This window comes from Condylostylus longicornis, unplaced genomic scaffold, assembly GCF_029603195.1.
Source record: "Condylostylus longicornis isolate FDR11 unplaced genomic scaffold, ASM2960319v2 ptg000135l, whole genome shotgun sequence".
NCBI classification, from domain to species: Eukaryota; Metazoa; Arthropoda; class Insecta; order Diptera; family Dolichopodidae; genus Condylostylus; species Condylostylus longicornis.
Window position 1 is genome coordinate 13,886,130 of NW_026578103.1, and position 22,374 is coordinate 13,908,503.

Sequence of the window (22,374 nt, forward strand, 5' to 3'; positions counted from 1 at the left end):
AGGACTCAAGTGTATTTTCAAGTGGTTATGCTATGATTTTTTTCTTTTTTTTTTGCTGTTGTTGATAAAGTGGTATGATAGTGTTTTTTGTTCATATGTAGCATTAGAAACTCGACTTTTAAATATAGTATCAGCCAGTTTCTCTACATTAAAACATATACATAATTTGTATGTACATATAGCATTTTCAAAATTATATGTTGTGTGCATTCCAAGGATTCCTATAACTGTTAACTTAAGTAATTGATATACAAACATATGTACATATATAGGGGTTAAAGTGATACTGATAAAAAATATACATATCTATAGGTTGAAAATACCCCACTATATATTATATGGTTAATAATGAAACAGAAAAAGAATTAAATTTCAATCTTTAATAAAAATATATATTGTAACTAAAGGCTCATATGGGTATCCGGTGAATTTTTTAAAATTAATATTGTTAAATAAGAAATACATGGAATGTATGCATTTGATATTGTAATTGAAAACGATTTGAATTTCTTTGGAATTTGTAGTGTTAGAAAATTTTTTATGCGATAAAAAAAATTAAGAAGAAATCAAGAGATTATGTAACTTTGTATATAATTATACAATTATGTATTTACTCAATACGTTTGATATATTTTCATATCACATAAATGAAGATAAAGACGGGAGAAGTAACTATAGTAACCGAAAATGTAGTCAGTCACATACGGAATTATTTCTATAGAATTCCGGTTACATTCAGGAATATTTGTTAAAGTAAATTTTTTGGAAAATACCAGTATTTGTTTATATAAATTGAAATTTCTGCTTTGCATACTTGTGAGTTTATTTTAAGTCAGTGAGACCTTTAAAATGTCTTTAACATAGGATCGTCCATTTTATGAAAATTGTTGAACTTAAATAGTATAAACGATAGCTGCTGAACAGCTTCGGATGTAATTTACACGTCAAAATTTTAAGAGCTACAAAGTCCTCAAACTTCACTAGAACAAGTTAAGTAGAAGGGTAGATATACTGAAATATTCATAGGAGCAATGTATGAGAACTCTAAGCAAACTTCCAAAAAAAAAGGTATCACACAGTTGACAAGTTTATCTCTTTCTTTTTTCGTTTATTTTTGAAGATCCCTTTTTTTGGCTGAGAATTTTTTGGTTAATAGAGAAATTAAAACAACTGGTAATCTTTTCATTCTATCATTATATCATTATAAATTAATTATTTCAGAAAAAGAAGAAGAGTAAAAAGCAACTGGATTTTTAATGGTTACACTTTTGGTAGAAAGGTATGCTATATTATGTAATAAGTATTTGAATTATTTAAGGATATAAAGGACTAGCTATTACGGTTAACAGGTGATAGAATTTATTTCTTTTATATCATGTTTACTTACCTTTTATACATGTATACCTTCAATTTCGTTTTAATCTTTACACATTTAAATATATATATATATATAAACATACGTAAATACATATTATGTGTATGTATGTATTTAAAGAATTGGATATCGCATCTTTAAAAATGAAAATTTTTGTTTAACAAGTGTTTTGCAGTCGTCTCATTCATCAAGGGTGTTCGTAAATTCCAGATGTGAATTCAAAAACAACAAAAAAGAAGAGAAAATATTTTTGGTTTTATATAATAAGGGGAGAATGAGGTAGCAAAATAACAAAATTGTTAAAATTATTATAAAACGCAAGTCTTTCCTTAATTTTGTTTTTTTTTTCTTTCGGTACTTTTCATTTATTTTGGAGAAATAATAAAACTTTTATATCGTATTTCAAAAATTAATTATTATACATTTGTTTCAGCTGTTGTTAAACAGAAAAAAAAATGGTGGATTATTTAAATATAAAATATATGAAAACAAAAAAAAAAATATTGTCGGGTCTTCTTAGAATATTTTTGCGTATATTAATTACGTTCGGTTTTGTATAATTAATTTGAATCTAACGGTTTCACCCGATTACTCGAGTTTATTGGCATAGAAGAAAGAGGCTGAGAACTCATTTCTTTATGGTAAGTTAGATAGCACGCTTCTACACAGCTTGTACTTAAACTTGCTTCAGATAACCGTTACTATCTCAAAAGCGTATACAGCTTTCATTAGGCAAAATAAATCATATTGTAATAATTCATATTAAATTTTCAGACCAATTATTGGACCGAATATAATAAAAAGGGAAAAAATAATATAGATTTGATCTCAGCTTTTCTTGTTAGCTATGTACACCATATAAAGCTACAAATTTAAAAGGATAATATTTTGCGGTTTGAAATTGTGACTAATGATCTAATCAATATTTAAGAATCAAACTAAAATATTACAATTACTATTTTGTGAATAATTAAATTAAGTAATTATTTTACCATTTAGGTTCTAGAACTAGAAATTTTTTATGTATCTGTGCGTTTAATGGAAAAAAATCATACATTTTTTCTCGGCTTACATTTATAAATTCCTAAGTTTACTTCTTGCTAGAATTTTTTATAATTATTTAGGTTAATTAGGTGATTTATAAGGTAGCATCTTATATTCAAAGTAAGCATTTGCAGCGAGCGCCGGAAAGCAGGGACGCTATTGAAATCTAAAAAAAAAAAAATGAAATTTTCAAAATTTAAAATTTTTTGTTTCTATTTATAGCGAAATTAACTTGATACCATGTACTTATATACAAACATTGCCAAACAAAAAGGTGAAACTTTAAATTTGTGACTAATCTTGCATTCAATATTGAAGGGGAGATGCGAGCGCCCTTTATGAAAACCTTGTACGACGCCGATCAAATAAGAATCGGACAGCAACGCATAACATGCATATGCATACACGCATAAACATTGGAATGCTGTTTAATACGAGTGTGTTCATCTCTTACGCGGAAAAGAAATTTACCCACTAATTTGATAGATGAGAAAAGGGATTTTGACACAATATGTAGTTGAAATTTGAAATAAGCATTATAATTTGAGAGATGAAGAAAACAATTTGACAGATGGTGTTTTAAGTATTAATTTTTATTTATGCCAATTTAAATATTTCAGTGTTTTTTTTGTGGATTTGTAAGTAAAATTTTTAAATTTATTTTCTAACTATTTATCTTAATTAATAAAAAATTCTAATATTCAAAATTAATCTTAATTGCTCACAATAGTAGACACTTTTTCACTTGTTTCCACTACTGGAAATGCCGTACCTATGTATGTAAGTTACAGGGAAAGCAATTAGACAGTTCGCATTAGATAGTAATGCCATCAGGATTAAATTGTCGCACGTAATAGTCATATATTATTTAAAATAACATTATAAATTAATATTTAAATATTTTATGTACCATCTATAATAAATTCTAATATTTTATCTCATCTGTAGCTATAAGTCATAATTTCTTAACAATAATATTGCGACATGATTTAGTGCTAAATATTTTATTTACTCCCTTTCGAATTTTTTTGTTTTTGTTATTTACATATTTTCATTTTTACCGACCGTATTGTGTATACAATAGGTAGGTTATGTGATGGCAACAAATTTTGCATATCGAGATTTCAGTGGGAATGCACTTCTCCGTAGTAGAGAAGTGTAAATAAACTATTTTTAGCAACCTGTCGGTCCGTCGGTCTGTCGGTCTGCCGGTCTGTGTGTGCACGCGTGTACCTCAAGTTCTGCTGAACCGATTTTGATGAAATTTTGTATATAAGTTTATTTCCACCATGGCACGGTTTGATCAACTTTTGGGATATATCAGGCCTCGGGAACTGCACTTTTTAGCGGGCCTGTTTTACATTTTTGACCATTTTGAAGAAAATATTCAACCGATTTGCTTGAAATTTCATATATAAGCTTTGCTCGACCGTCCGCGAAAATTCCTATGTTTTGGAAGAAATCAGGCCTTAGCAACTTGGCATTTACTACGGGTCAAATATACATTTTTGCGTATATAAAGAGAAATAATCAACCGATTTCATTGAAATTTAATATTTAAATTCTTCTTATAGAAACAATGAACATATAAATTTTTTGGAAAGATCAGGGCTCGAAATCTGATCTGCGGGCCGATTTTACATTTTTCACAATATCTACGGAACGAATTGATGAAATTTCTTGAAATTTGATATTTGAGTTCTGGTTGTTACCGAAACTAACTGGCGAGCATTTCAGGGAATTCGGGTAGCAAAAAGCGAAACTCTACTAAGAGCCAAATTTACATTTTTCTAGGTATGTTAATTATAAGCTTACTAATGTCCTAAAAATTGGAAAGAAATATTTAACAGACATTTTTATAATATTCTGTAACAATTTCACTTAACTAGACAATACACATCGCGGTCTGTTATGTGCTGACCACATCTGATTTTTGTTGTATACGGAAAGATTAGAAAATAAAATAATGCAGCATGTTTTATTCCTCTTTCAAGTAAAATATATTCACGGTGTTCTAAATGAGTCACGTTTTACAAACAGATTTATTTAGTTTAAATGTAACACAAGTGTTCACTTTATGGTCATCATTGACAAAACTCAAAAATAAAAAATAAATGCTTTTATTTTTTTTTCCTTTCCTCTTCTTTTCAGTGAAAACTAAATAATTATCTTAGGATAACACTAAAATTAATATTATGACATCTCTAAATATATAGTATATATATGTATATTTTTTGATGTACATATGTATGTGCCTGCGCTTGTTTATTATCTTGTGTATTGCGATGCGGTGAAGAGTATTTTAATGAATGATGACATTCAATTACATCTTGTATTAAAAAAGAGAATGATGGTGAGTTTATGGTACATATTAAATGATTTGTTTAGTTGATTGTTATAAGCAATGTGTTATATAAGCATAAGCAAAATAATATTGTTTATGACGGTAATTTTTAGTCCTCCTTTTTTTTTATTTAATCCTCTTTTGTGGATTATTAAAGGGAAAAAAGATGTTTTCATATTATATACTTACTTACTGTATACATACATAAATATTAATTTTCAATATTTCAACTATATAGTCTAACTATAAATGGAAATTTAAAGATAACGAAAAAAAATAAAAGTAAAAAATCAAATAATATTCATGGTCACAGCTGGACATAAATAGTGTGTTACAAAATCAGTTTGTCTCTTAATATTTAACCTATGTGCAGATATATATATATATATATATATATGAATGCCATTTGCGTATCTATATATACCCAATTATGTGTATTTTCCTTTTACATACATATTATATAATTTCTAAATCAAAATCCAAATTTCATGTTACTTTAGAAAGTACTTGAAAAACATACCATATGTACTTTTAAGTGTGATATATTTGTATATACGCATATATTTTATGAATTTTATTATACATATATTGACATTTATATTATGTGTACTTTGTTCATTGGTATGTTTTAGAAGGTTAAGTGCCTCTACACGTATTTTTTAACAAAAAAAAAAAAATAGATATTTTTCCACAAGAATCCTTTTCTACATGTCACTTAATAAAATTTAATCTAAAAATATGTGCTTTCAGTTTCTAGCTTGTATACATCCAGGATATACATGTATATGTTTATATATTTTCAGAATATCCTTAGTCCATATTATTGTTAAAATCTATATTTAGAAATTTAGATTCAGAAACGTTGCGACTCTAAAAATAAAAATATCGATTTACAGAAAAATGATGATTCAACCATTGTGTGTACTCACACTATACACAATATGATACTTATGGTCGAAGATTTCAAATAGATATATAACAAAATCTTTTTTACAAAACTTTTAATGCTGCTTACTTAGTAAGAGTAAAATTCTTTGAGAACTACTATATATGATTCAATATTTTCTATTTTGTATAAATTTGTAAATCTATATATACATATATAATCATAAGTATACTAAATAGAATAATATATTTGTACAGATGAATACATGCTGCAGTCAAAATCAACTCATTTCCTAGCTATTTCATCTGCAAGCCATTAAATTTGTATGTATGTATTTTTATATAGCTATATGCAATTTATATATGCAATATATTAAAGAATTTTCTTATACATACATATATATATATAAGAATTTGTATTATAAATTCTCTACGTTATTTAAGATACTATAAAAAAGGATACACTTGTTGTGGTCGCATATTTTATCATTAGTATACTCGTATAATACTCCGTATACATAAAAATATGAATTGAAAATATAAAATCGTTTTCACCCTTGTTAAATTCCCCTTTTATTTGTTCTATTATAAAGGAAAAGAAAAAAAAAAAAACAAAATAAAAAATTGATAATGCCACGATATGTTTTGAACGTTTTATAAACTGCGAGAAAATTTTTTAAACCATATTTTTGTTATTCAAAATAACAACGTATATGTATAGGGTGTTTGGCAGAAAAAAAGACATCTTTCAATAACTAATTCAAATAAATCTGTGCATAATTTTTAATAAACATAATAGCGGTATTTAGTCCATTCTAAATTTAACTTAGAATAATGCATAATTTTCACATAAAATTTCATAGTTGTAAAGGAACAACTAGTTGTGCATTTTAAGGAAACGAACCTATATATACTTTTGTATCTCGTTAAAACTTTTGTATCGTGTTTTTGTGTCTCGATTCGTTCTACTGCCTGCTTTATTTCTCGATTTACTTTTTGCTTTCTGAATCAAAGTAATCGGTCAATTTACGTAAAATCATTTTGACTGTATCTGAAACAACAATTGACGAATTGAATAAATCTAATAATATGCGTGATAAATTAGAAATATATGTGTAGAAATACAACGTGTTGAATCTAAATATCGATTTTTGTTAAACTATATCGTGAAACTAAAAATTTTTGCTAGTGTTTAGGCAAATTTTTAAAGCGGCATTTCAATAATTTTAAAATTTTCCAAGAACAAATCTTAAAAATCAATGTCAGAATAGTTTTTTAGAACATTATTTTAACTGTAATACATTGACGTGAAAAAGAGCCGTTAAAATTTCTACTGCACCAGAAATGTTGTTAAATTTATGACACATTATCAGAACTTTCGAATGACTCTTGTTCCTAAAGTCATTTCATTTCTATTTTATTTTTTCCCAAATACCCTAGAAATACTTATTTGTATAAAAATAGATTTTATCTATTGTTCTACAGACTCATTTGTTAATATGCTATTACAAAAATATTCTTGAGAGGAATACAAGAATATAGAAAATTCAAACATAGGATGATAATGAAATTATTTAATTGAAAGGATTCTAAAGATTACCATTTTCAAATGGATATTGTTATTCAACAACAGTTATAAATTCATTTTGTATATGTAAGTGGCAGATATAGTCAGATGTGCTTATATACAAATAATCATATTATATTCGTACAAATGTACGTGCATAAAAATACAACACTAATGAATCCCCATGTAAAAAGAACAAAATGTCTAGGAAAGAATCCTTATATCCTTGGTGATGTTCGATTTTTCTCATTAATTTTTGAAAATTAAAAAATAAAATCATGTCGTGTACATCTGTAGTATATTCAAATATACTTGTGTTTTATATTTTCAAATATAACTTGGGTACTACTGAAATTTTAAAAAAGTTAAAAAAAAAAACTGTTCACATAAACAGATACTTGTGGAAGTAAGTATGTGCGTTTGTACATTTTTAAACATTAACAAATATATTTTTTTTTGTGCTGCAAATGCTCTAATCATAAAAAAAATATTTTAATCTATTTTAGTAAAAGTAACACGTGCGTCCCTTATGTGCATCAAATTATGTAATTCTTTTTTTTTTTACTTAATTTGGCACTGAAATCCTAATAGGATTTATTACACAATTTTTAAAAACAAAATAGGAAAAAACAACTTAAGAAAGTAAAAATTTTATATTGCCGAAAAATATGAAAATTGAAACTTTTCACATATACAGTTATTTTTATACGGGCATCTTAATTTTAGGGATATTTTCTAAGAAGAGAACACTTTTAAATGCAATCAACAACAAAAATGTGGTCAACAACAAATTGTTGAAAATGAAACTGTTAAAAATGGAAATATTGTTTCTATTTTAAATAAAAAAAAATTTAATATTAATTTTTTTATGTCGGTTAAAAAACTTGTGTACAGCAGGGGTTTAATTTATAATTTTGAATTAAAATAGGAAGAATATTAATAAGGATAATGCATATTATTTTTAAAATACAAATGTACACATTTAAATATTCTACATGCTTAATATGGAAAAATTATGAAATATGACATGAAAAGTGAAATATGAATTTGAAAGAAAAGAAATATTGTTGGAGTAAGGTTACGGAAATTTTCTATTTGGAAGAGTACTTGTACATAAGGCATGATATACAATTTGTAATGAACGAATTAGGAATTAAAATTAAGAATCATCCTAAATATAAAAAGGAATTGTTGGCAGAAGAAGAAATTTACCAAGAAAACCCGGTAATGATATCAAATATCGTTTTAGGGTTAAACAAAAGTTACAGTTGTGTAAAGAAAATATTTCACACCAGCTAAAATCATAATTAAATAATCGAGAGAAAAATTATCATAAAAATTATTTGTTTTCAAAATCAGATAGTTCTTTGTTGCCAATTCCACAATTTACTGAGATTAAAAGAATATTTTCTAAATTTTCTGAAAATTGCATTCTTGAAAATTTTTGTATTGTTTGAAATTAACATAATTATATTTCCCCTAGTTACAGGTTTGTTGAACCTTTGATTGTTGTATAGAAATTACTCGAACCTATGAAACCATTCTAAACTTCAAGGATATGTCTAACCTATAATTGGACACACGACTACCAAATTTCATGAATCTAACTTTATTATTTTTTGATTATGTAGAATTAGCTTTTGAAGTTGTATGGTAACTGCCCTAACCAGTACAGCTACTACATTAAAATTTTTAGAGCACATGTAAAATGTAATTGGACACATTTTTGCAATTTTATATTAATATATCTATTATAGTTTTTGAAATTTTTACAAAAATCTCTTTGAGTTGTATAAGAGCTACCTGAACCCGTTGTCCAGAATGTCGCAATTACAATAGCCGCCGTCCTTGGCAGAAAAGAAAAAACCTGGGAAAATTTGGTGTCGATTGCAATATTCGTTTTTTGAGTTATCATGCAATCGGATGGACGGACATTTAATCATGACAACGCAGAACAATAATTAATATATTTATTTATATTTATAATTACGCTGAGCAATAATTAATATACACGTTCATACCGAAGATGACTCCTTCAAGTGATTACAAACTCCACACCAATGTTAATATACCATTCACGAATGTGCAGAGCATGAAAATGAGAGAAATTTTGCTTTATGACATTTTTACTTAAAATATTTTTAGTAAAGCTTAACCTAAGTTTAACAAAAGAACCATACTTCGATTTGTAAACGTAATTATGGGCCTGGTCGTCTATCTTGCTATTTTACTTGTTTTACTTTATTTTTAGTGAGAAGAAAGTAAGTAACTCTTATTATACTACTACTACTACTAATTTTCGAGTGAGAAGAATTGTTCCGTATATCGTAACTCGTTTTTTCCTAAAATTTATTCACTTTTCTTTTGAAGATGAAACGTTCAGTCGATAATTTGAGAAAAAATGCAAAAATTCAATACAAAAAATGAGTAATTGAAAAATTATTGGAAAATGTAAATGTCCATTAGAAAAATGAAAAATTCTCAATTAGAGAAATGAAGAATAACAAGTGAGTAAAAAATACACGATTAAAAAATACACGAGTAAAAAATACACACAAGCGAGATACACGATTAGGCTGTTATAAATAACATAATAAAAATTTTAACAAGAATTAATGAAATTCTATTTTAACTAGAATAATTTAGAACTGCTTTAGCGAAGTTGATTATTAAATAAAAATGTTTTTGAATTTGTTTTTACAATCATAAAAAATTGTAAACATTTGGGAAAAATATAAAATAATTAAAAATAATGAGTGATTCCTTACAACAACAAATGGTATTGTAATTTTCATTTTGTACATACTTAATTATGAAAGATGACCATAAAGTCCCATAAAACCCTAAAGAATAAAATCAAATAAATTCAAAAAAAAAAAGACCAATCATTATAACAATATGTGCAACACTACTTTATTGTGTTTACTTAAATACGCAAAAATCCAATTTAAGGGGGAAAAAATTAATAATGAATGTGCATACAAATAAATTGTAAATTAAATTCAGGGAGTTTAATGTAAAATATTGTTTCATTTTTCATATTTATTATTCTTGTAAATCCGTCGTATAATTGAAAGGATTTTAACTACAAGTAGTGAGATTATGATGGGAGAATCAATAAATGAAGTTATATAGAAGTTGGTTAAATTGGAACATAAAAACATTTGGAATTTTGATATATGGCAATATGAAGTTTTTAACTAGATATCAATGAGTATACCACACCGAAATAGTTGTAGGAGGCGTATAGCAACTAATGTTGTTGAAAACAATTACGTTATAGAAAGACAACAGAAATGGTACAATTAAAATATTTGATACATGTTTCACACTTATGTTACCCTATCTGTGTGAGATAAGCCTTGTATCGAAAAATAACATGCAAAAACATCAAATGCGCGTAAAGTGTCTCAGAATAAAGAGTCGTAAATTTCGGTCCAGAATAATTATATTCATAATTATTATACGATAATATGGTAAATAACATAATAATTTTATGTTATTATAATAAACGAGGATTCATTATAATAACATAAAATTAATCTGAGCCTACAGACGACAAAGTGGCACATTCTAAGCAAACTCAGAACAGCATTTGGATTTCAACCTGTGGAATAGAATCTTCATGGAGAAAGATATTTGAAAATCAACTAACCAAGAAAAACTTTAAGGAGAAATATGGGAGCAAAGCATGACTCGGTCGGCAGGTCGAAGATCAAAAAAAAAAAAAATCCCCGATCATCAGCAGTCCTATAGTTCCATTCAATATTTCTCTATTTGTTGCCAAATTTTATTTGGTTAACAAGTCACGCAGCATCGCAACGCAAAGATTGTTTAGAAGCCCTATGTCTCTTAGGGAAATAGAACAAGGATGTAAAAGAAAGGAAGAAGTTTCAAGTTTTAAATTTCAATAAATCAAAAGAACGAAATAAATAACAATTATTCGTCTTTATTAATCTTGATAGTTCAGTGTTGCTGTAGATTTAGTTAAAATTTTTAATTGTTGAAGAAACCGTTTGTCAAAATGCTGCCAGCACTCCTGCGATATTTATAGTGTTCCATTTCCAAAAAAAAAAACGGACCAACAAATATTATTGCAGAAAAAAAAGAAAGTGACTAAACCAAAATCTGCTCCTTTTCAAAATTTTATTAAATATTCTACATTCTTAGTGATTATATTGTATTAAGTGTAAATCCATTAAAAGAATGTTACTCTCTTTTTCATTATAAAATTTACAACATCATATTCCTCTCCCTTCTGGTTAATGCTTTCATTCATAACAATAAAAATTATAAAAATTTTATATATTAGCCCTTTTCTTGAGCATTAAATGCTTATATTATTTTAAAAAGAGTTGACATAATTGAAACAAAAAATTTAAAAATAAATTAAAACATTAAGAGGTAAATGAAGATATTTTTGAACCCTTCATGGGTTCAAGTTGATTTTAATAGAAAAAATTTTATTAAAATTAAAATTGTGTGAATGTTTTGATTTGAGGTCAGAAAAGAAGTAGTTTAAGAATTGGCTAAAAGTAATAAAATTTTGGAATTCATTTCAATAGGTTCTCAGAATTAGTTCTCAGAATTTTGAAAATTTTACAGAAGTTAAGAGTTCATACTAAACATATTTAATTGTTTTTAGGAAAAAGTGTTTTAAACTAACTGAAGCTTAGGATTGAAAACTTATTTTTGTTTCAGAAAAGAGTATTAAATCTGTTATATATTGTGAAAACTTTAATTATGTTGATCATTTTGATTGCTTTCGGAGTACCATCTACAAATTTTCTGAAACTTTTGGTACATTTATTTGGTAAGCTTATAAATAAATTAAAGAAGTCAAGTTTACCACAAAACTCCCCGATTCTTCCAAAAAACGAGTGAGAGTTTTAATTATTGGAAAAGTCTCTAACAATTGAAGCATTATTGCCAAACTGAACAATTTTCAATTACAATATGAGGGCTTATAAGGTGGTGTCGTTTAATACACATTTACATTCAAATTAATAATGGCCAAAAAAAAAAAATAGTCATAAAAATTGAGATTGCTCAATTCACATGCGTATATTTTAAAAATATTAATGCTATTACGATTTAAATGTTATTCACATTTCAGAAATTTAAAAATTTTTGTAGCACATAAAAATTCAATTTGAAGAGAATTTAATATATTTAGGGATACTTTCGAAAGGATTCGATTACACACATTTGTACATAATTTCTAATAGGTATATGTTTTTTATACCCGTACGAACGCATGTTCGAAGGGTATATTAAAATTGCTTTACCGTTTGTAACGCTAAGAAATAATGTTCTGAGAATCAAGTGTATGTTTTTGATCAGCGACGAATTCTGACTGGATTTAGCTTTGTTTGTCCGTCTGTCCGTCCGTGCGTCCGTCCCAATGATAGCTCAAAAACCAATTAAGCTAAGTTCACCAAGTTTTTACAAATGATTTATTAAAGTAAATACCAGAACCCTATTTAGTTGGATATGATCGAGTTCGGGTAGCTGCCATACGACTTCAAGATTTATTTAGCCATATCTAAGAAACTATAGGAGCTATAATATTGAAGCAAATATGTTAGTAGGGCCAATGTGATTGATAGAAGTAGTTGAAATTGCTTGGCTCATTCTGGTAGCTGCCATAAAACTCTTAAAGTTATTTGGCGTTGTCTCATCAAATTATTGGAATTATAATATACAAATTTCGTGAAAACAAGTGTATTATTAGGGCTGTTATGTGTGACAAAAATCGTTGAAATTTCTTGACTGCAATAGTAGGCCATATCTTAGAAAATATTAAATAGACAGTACTGAAATTTTGCATATATTAATATGGTTATAAGGCAATTTTAAGTCATAGTCTGTCCCATAATCAGCTATGGCGTATTTACTCGCACATACAATAACATATTCGTACGGGTATTACAGAGTTGTACGGTCAACTCTATTTTTCTCGTTTTTTAGTATTTTTATCTTATATATTTTTATATTTAACTTAAAATTTCAGAGGCGGACCAAGGCTTTCGTGTTAGTTTTCGTGTTCGTCAACATGGACAAAGTATATTTCTTTAATACAGAATTATTTATTTCAAGAACCAGTTAATTAGAAAATGACAAGTTCTTAAAATTAATCATAAAAGGTATTTAAGAAGTATAAAATGAATAGGTACCAAAATTCGGATGAAAGGTATATGAGTAGAAAAGTACGCGACACGTTACAGCAGATATTAATTTTTTAGAATATTGAAATTGAATGTGAAAATAAATATTTTCGATGTCCTTTTTATGAACGGGCCTGAATGTTTGATCCGATCCTGAGTGTTGTTTATAAAATTTGCAGTATATTCTTAAAGTAATAACACATCTGTAATAAAAAAATTAAATTTAAATTTAATTTTTGACAAAAAAAAAGGAAATTGTATATTTTTTTTTTTAAATAAAGTTTAAAATCCCTTTAATAACAAAATACGCAATATGTATGAATATCTTAGTTGAATTATGCTACAGATTGTGAGAAACACATCTGGTTACAAAAAGCAAATAAAAAACAACAATTGCATAATCGAGAGCTCGCATATCGCCTTATCCTTACCAACTACACTTTGTTTGCATGTACATTACATATTTCTTCATTGCATATTTAGATGGTAGTTCAAAAAAGGGGGTTGCTGATTGCAAAATATCTATGATTAGAAAATAGAATTTTTTTTTCTCAATTTTATTTTAATGAGGATCTTAAAGTGTGGGTTGGGAAAATATAGAAAATTTTTTCTTCTTTGTGTGATTGACTGACAATTGAAGATTAGTTTTATTCTTATATGCGTTTTTCTTATTTTTTTATTGAATATTTTTTTTTTTGGCTTTGAATATGAAATTGTAGTTTTTCTTTATGTGTGTGTGAGTTTATGACTATGTACGTATTACAAACACTTTTATTAAAACTCTTTTATTTGAATAGTGTTTATTTTTTTGACATTTTTGTGATATGTGCAATTGAAATTAATAAAAGGTAAAGTTAAATATTATCTTTTAGATAGAGAGGAAGAACAGAAGGAAAAACAAAAACAAATTTAAACAGAAGCGTCAGTCAACATACTGTCAATTTGTATATTTATTATATGATTATTTCAACATACATTTATACACGTACATTTATGTATATACATAAACTTTAAGTAGCTCACAATAATATCGTTAAAAATACTTTAATCACAGTTAGGGGTGCTTCTGTTTATTAAACATGTTTTTATTAGCTATTTTATTCTCTCTTTTTTTTTTGTCTTGTTTATGTTTAAATTTATTGTTATTTTTGTATTTTAATAAATTAAGAGTATGTTTTTATTCAACCTTTTTTAATATTATTTGCTGATGCACAAGATATAAAAACAATAGTTAGAAAAATAAGAGGAAAAAAAAACTTGGAAAAATTATGCTAGAATTTATGTTGACTGATGTCAAATTTTTTTATGATGTGGTTTGTTTAACATCAAGAAGACCTTTTGGAAGGGAAAATTTAAATTTCTAATTTCAACAATATTATGTTGTTGTTTTTAAGATAATTTAGTAATTTTACTACAAATTATTAACTTGAGCACAATTTGTAAGTACGTATATGATTTTTTTCTTAATAAATGTAATTTAGAAAGTAACGTAAGAATATCCTTTGCCATATACGAATCCAAGGCTATTTGATTTAAAAAATATAAATTTGTTCATTTTTCGAAAGGAATGCCAGCAGCTTAGAAATTTGTAATAGTGTAACATTTGGTTGAACTATTGCAATGCAACTATAGCGTGAGAATTGGAAAACTTTTTATTTGCAACATTTTGAAATTAATATGATAATATTTTAAATTATGACATAAAAAATCGAATTTTTGATTAGTTTAATCATGTTTTAGTAATAAAGTGTTCTATAAGGCAAGAACGAATATACCGTGAGATTTAGACATTATTTAGAATATTGAAACGGCGGGGAACAGCATAAAAACCACCCCGCAAGAGCAGACGAAAAAAGGGTTGCTGACTTCGCAAGAATAGAAGGCGAAAAGAAGAACACCTTGCAGAGAGAATCGGGAGCTAGCATCCCCACCTTCTACAACAGGGAAGCAGTTGCACCGGCGCCATTAAAAAGTTATGAATAGCCGTGTTACCAGGAGCTACCCCGAAGTGAAGTTGAGCCAGGTTGATCACAACCACCTTGAGGAAGCAATTATCGACGAGTTGGCCAGGTTGGGTGGGATGTCATCATTCAGTTTGAAGGTGTAAACTTCAAGCCAGGTATGCTTCTCATCAAGTGTTCCGACGAAGAGATGGTTGAGTGGCTCATACGCCAGGCACCTTTACTAAAGGCATGGTAAGTGTCGACATTGATGACAAAGAAGGGAGACGACGTTTCTAAGCCACACATTATAACTCTGTGTTTACACAGGACCACCGGCTAGGGAGCAGCTGCTAGAAATTGGCATTGACACAACTTCACCAGGTGCTGTAGAAGGAGAGGGGCATAAATTAAGGAAGATCCACATCGCGAACGATTGGGAAGAAATCTGAGGACCTAGAACTCATTGTAAATTCTGTCTTCTCTTTGTAAATTCTGCTTCTGTAAAGCAGGGTGACATGATGATGATGCCTTCAGACGAACAAGAAACACATGGTGATATTTTGCTTTTTTGTACCTCCTTCTCAAGTTATGAAGCCTTAAAGTTGAATATTCTGAAAATTGTATAATTTTTACATTTTTTTTGATAACTTAGGAAATATGACAGTTAAAGCCAACGTTGTATGCTCATTTGGAAGCTCTATGCTCATTGAATTCCCTTTTACTATATCAGTGGTATCGAAAACTTTTTCATTTTCAGAGATATTTAAGTGCAAAGTTAAAATTTTTAAAAACTCTTTCCAATAAATTTTCAGTTCACTAACATGTCCATTTTTTTTTACGAGAAACGGAGCCTTGTATCTGATCTTCATGTTGATATAACATAATGTTATAGGTGTCTTAGGAATAATATGTCTATTGGGCGAAAACCATGGGGTCAAAATATTAAGATAACAACTAAAACAACAACAATTTTTTTTTTAAAACTTTTAGCACTCAGAATTATGTATGATTACAAAATGGATGAAGCACGTATGTGCTATAATTATAAAATTGTTTTTATATTTACTCGTATAACAGAATTATTTTTGTACATATTTCATTATTCAAAATTTAATTTTCAATGAAAAATTTATATTAATGGGTTTTTCCAAACTTTAAAATATTTTTTTTTCTACTCTCAAATTTATACTCAAAAATTTTCAATATTTCATTTTTTTTTTTGAAAAACTTTTCAGTAATTACTTTAGTAAAACAAATTTATTCAAACCACACGGTACATAATATTTCATTAAAAGAAATTCAATTCTTAATAGAAGTGTCGTATTTAGTGTCCTCATATTCGCCCTCTTCCTTACATAAAATATAAAATATGGAAATTTTATTCGAATATGCATAAATATCTTCTTCAGTTGTTACAATTTCAAATTTATCATAACACTTACATATTGTATTAGTACAGTAAATTAAGAGAAATGCAACCAAGGATGAAATTTAAACGTTTTACATATATACGAATACAATATCAATATTTTTTTTGTTGAGTTTAATTTAAAATTTTGTTTTTTAGAAAAATACCCTATTTTTTACACTTTTGAATTGTTATTTTTTTACACCCCTTTTTTTTTGACTCTATAAGATGTGTTCTTGTGCTTATTAATAACACTTTTTTACAACAAAAAAAAAAACAGAAATAATCTCAGTAACACATTTTTAGTAAAATGGGTCTCCATTGTGTTTTTATATTAAAGATGTAATTTATACCCTCTTCTGTCATTAAATAAATTTATGTGTCCTTTTCTATGTAGATATGTATATGATAAAAATGAAAACAAAAAGGAGATAAAAAGGGATAAGATTCAAGATGCATTATTTTCGGTTGACGTTCTCAATATGCCACTTCTATTTTTCTATATACTCAAAATAAAAAATAGTATTAAAAAATGCATTCAATTTATTAGAATAACAAAATGATGAGAATTAGAATAACAAAATGATGAGAGGAGGTATTGATAAAAGTTCAGAACAATACAGTTGTTATATTTATAATTTGAGTAGATTTCGTCCTTAATATTATTTTAATTTAAATTGCGCTTCTACTTTTTTAATTTGTTTTGGCTTCTTAATAAAATTTAAAATAAATTTTTTTAAGAGTAATAAAATGAGGTCTAAATGTGAACAAAATAAAGGCATGATTTTATCTACTATTTTAGATATATAGCAAATATTCACAGAATATACATATGTAGTCGAAAATGAAGCACAATTCTGTGATTGTATGTAAAAATTAGCAAAGTAGTTCAATTATTTATAAGTTCAAGATTCTTCATAGATACATCTACCACCTAATTTTTGCGTTTCCCCTCCGCAATTTGGGCAAACCTAAACTATTATAGCATTTACAGAGATGGTTCGCGGAATAGTCCATTCTTCTGGTAAGACATAAAAATTCTTGAATGAGAAGTGGGTATAATATATGACTGAAACTTTGGCAAATTTTTTCGAGTTACATGGAGCAACTATTTGGTCATCTGAAGTTGGTTGATATAAATATTAATTTGTACATATAATTTCGAATACAATCTCAAATACTCCTATGAGACAAGTAAAATTGTCCCATTAGTAAGAATGCATTAAACTGAAATCAGTTTTTAAAATCTAATCAGAACTTTGAAATTAAATCACGCTTTTTAATTTAGCCCGGCTCATTTTTAAAACCACATAAAAATTTCTGCATTAATTAAAAATCGAATTAATTTTTATTAGGTTTCTTCAGGGGGAAAAAGTAATGGGCTCGAATTTTTAAAAATGTACATTGAACTAATTGAAACTATTTTTTTAAATGAAAAAAGCAGGTTGTCATAACCTTATTGTTAATTCATTGTTAAAAATGATTTCAAAATATTTCAATATTAATCAATTAAATTAATTAATTATTAAATTATTTATTTAATAGGTTTTCTATGAGAATTTTGATTCGCAGTCCCAAGAAAAAAAATTACCCTGTTCAATTTTAACTGCATATGAACGAGTAACAATAATTTATTGCAGAAATAAGTTTTATGTCTACGAAAATTATCCACGCACAATTCTAATATAAAGCTAAATATATTAGAAACCGAAAAAAGAAACAACAACAAGATAAATATTTTAAAAATGCAATCGAATTATTGGTAAAATATGTTGCACCAAAGATAATAGTCGAAAAAAAGAAGAAAGTAACAAAATATTTGCTGATCCTTTTATTCTAGTTCATAGTGTAGCATTTGTTATGCACTTATTTATTTAAAAATCTTTAGTTCTTGTGTTATTCATTGAACTTCTAAACCTATAAATACGACGAACGTGTACATTACATGATGAAGGCATGTACCTAATATGTACGTACATATACCTCATTACCTCTTATATTTGTAGGTAAATTAGATAATCTTGTTCTATGTATGTCATATATATTGTATTTTATTTTATCCTACCACCAGACATGGTTAAATTTTCATACAATATTGAAGTGTTGAGTTCCGCACATCTAAAACGATATTGTTGCTGTAGGTACGTATATATATAAATATTCATTTTCTGGAATGACCGCATAATATAATAAATATAAATATAAAATTTGGGAAAGAAAAATATAAAAAGATAAAATAAAATAAAGGGACGGGGAAAGAAATTTTTACGTAAAGGATTTGTGTTAACAAATCTGATGTTCAATTGCATACGGATTCGGAGTAATTTCTATATAATATATATATATTTATATATGAAATTTATATGCATTCCTGTTACAAAATTATAATAGTATGTAATGTGTTGTCCATATGGCAAACACAAATTTCAATTTATTTTTAGAAAATATGATTATTTAAAATTTTGTTTATTATTTTGTCTATAAATGAGTTGCATATATAAATGTTGCTATTTATACCCGTACGAACGTATGTTCGAAGGGTATACTAAATTTGCCTTACCGTTTGTAATGCTAAGAAATAAGGGTGTTAAATATAGACTCAAGTGTATGTTTTTGATCAGCGTCAAATTCTGAGTTCATTTAATCGTCGTTGGGACGGACGGCCCGTCCGTCCGTCCGTCCGTCCGTCCGTCCGTCCGTCCGTCCGTCCGTCCGTCCCAACGATAACTCAAAAACTAATAGAGCTAAGTTCACCAAATTTTCACAAATGATTTATTGTAGTAAGTGCCAGAACCCTATTTAAATTGGACATGATCGGGGTACCGGTTCGGGTAGCTGCCATACAACTTCAAAATTTATTTGGCTATATCTCAGAAACTATAGAAGTTTTGGTATTGAAATTTCACACAAACGAATATATTAGTAGGGCCGATGTGCTTGATAAAATTCGCTAAAATTTCTTGGCTCTTTCTGGTAGTACAACTTGAGTAGTAGTTTGGCACAACCAGTATTTTGAAAAACACCTAGTACTGAAATTTTGCATAAATTAATATGGTAATACGGCAACTTAAAGTCATAATCTGCCCCATAGTTAGTTATGGCACATTAATTATTCGCAAATAGGATAACAAATTCGTACGGGTATCACAGAGTTGACAAGGTCAAATCTATTTTTGTTCCTCGTTTCATATTGTAATCTATTATAGAAACATAAATGTAATGTAATACCGTAGATCATAATTTAACGTAATGATTCTAATAGATTGTATCATTGTTAAAAAGAAACATATTTGCCATTTTATATACTAAGAATTTCGCAAATAAATAGGTACATGAATTTTCCAATAATGAAGATTTTAGTAAAATTATACGATATTTGAAAGAGGTTCTAAAAGTTATGAAGTGGCAAATTTATTATGAGTCTGGCCTTCTGAAATAAAACTGTGCGGCCATTTTCATTCTTTTTTATATGATTGATATTTGTGTAACACATAAAAATAAGAAAATTATTTTGCAATTCCGAAAAGGAACCCTTAAAAGTAGAGATATGAATTCGATTTGATTGTTATGCATCTTTTAAGAATATATTCATAAATTATAATTGTAAATTTACAACCGAATGCCGGAATAGCATTCTGCCTGCATTTAGGAATAGCTCGAAGGAGTAATTTTATGAAATGAATTATAGTACTTTTACAGAGCTGTAAAAAATTCTGTCAAAAAAACAAACATTCTCACAACACAACACGAATCTGTCATAAAACATTAAGATTTAAGAGTAAACAAGTCAGAGAGAATTTGAAATTGTAAATAGTAATTTGAGTAATGAGTAAAAAAATTTGCTGGGATCGAAAATGACTTAAAAACTTAAATTTTTAAGTTAAATAAAGCATCAACAATGAGACTGTTCAAAAGAAATAAATTCAATTTCTTGACAGCATGAACAATACAGAAACTAATCAGGACACTGCTGCGGCAAAATATTAAGCAAAGTGTCAAAATGTCATATTAAAAATAATTAAAATATCATAATGAAAATTTTCAAATTAATTAATTATGTGCCGCATAATTCCATTCAACAACAAAATTAATTTGATTGCTAAATGAAATCATCGTAATCATAAGCGCTTCCAAAAAATTTAAGAGAAGAATGAACAAAAAAATAAATTTGATCATAAAATTATTGTATGTTTTTGTATATCAAAGAATCCTTATTATTGAAAATTTCCAACAATAATATTATTAATTACTTGTTTTATGGTTTCCTAACAAAAACAAAAAAATCTTAAATAAATAAATTTCATTCACAAATTTTAAAATTAATTTATTTAATAATAATTAATGAATAGAAATTAATGGACCAATAAATTAAGATTTTCTTTATTATTCTTGTAATTGAGTTTTGGGTGAGTTGAAAAATTTTTTTTTTATTAATTTATAAAAGTGTGTTAGAATTCTTGAACCTAAATTTAATGTTACTATAATAAGGATTTTTTAATCTGTAACAATATAAGAACAAAATGCTATAATATAAAAACTAATTATAAATTTATTAAAAAACGAGAATTGATTTAGTTGTCCGGGTGCATTTTATGACATTCTTACCAATAAATGAGCGTAAGCATTTTCTAAAATATTGTTTAATACAATATTGTTGAAGTAACAAAAATAATAGCCCTATAATTTTTGTAACTCCAACAATACACAAACTGTACACTTGCATTCAGGAAAATTAGCCTGAATGTTCGAAATTGTATATGACTGCTTCTCAGTTTTTGCCTCGTTAGTTTCATTAACACGAAATCTCAGTGCTGTAACCTTAATAGTTTATGAGATACAGCCAAATAAATTTTGAAATTTTATGACAGCTGCTCAAATTGTTAATCCAATTTTCCTTAAATTATCATTATAAAGTATTTGCAAAAATTCGGAAAATTAAATTTATTTACAGCCGGACGAAACGGCATACCTAACTGGACTTAGAATTCGATGCTGAGCTAGAATATACATATATGCACATTCTTTCGGCCATAATTTTATGTGTATATATCCGTAAGGTTCCGTTATCTATTTCTTATTTGATGTTTAGTTGGCAAAAAATACTATGTATGCAAATTAGGTTTGCTTAAATGTGTGTTGTGTTAATAAGGTGTTCGACTGCACTCTAACCATTATTTTATATCTTAAACCTTTATTTCTTCCTCTTACGAATGAAACAATAAATTTATAATACCCTCTGAGCATATAAGTTCTTGCGGTCATAGAATATGGCTTTTATTTAACCATATGTGCAAAAGTAACTATACAATATGAATGCGCTACAAATATCAAAATAAGTGCATACCAAAATAACAAAAAAAAAAAAAAGAAACACACACTGATTGAGGACATGTGAATAGCATTCTTGTTTTCTTTATTAGAATTGGGATCTGGATCGTTGCATATTTCCACATAAAATTAAATGTTTTCTCCTGTTTTGATATCACTCCGATTTTTATTCTTTTATATATTTTTAGAAAAAAAAAAAACATGTTATGGTGCGCCGCATTTTTCACATCTATTTTCAATATTCTTTTTAAAGTCAAGTCGTTTTTTTTTGGTATTTTTCTTGTTTTATTTCTTTTTTGTACTTTGGCGACGC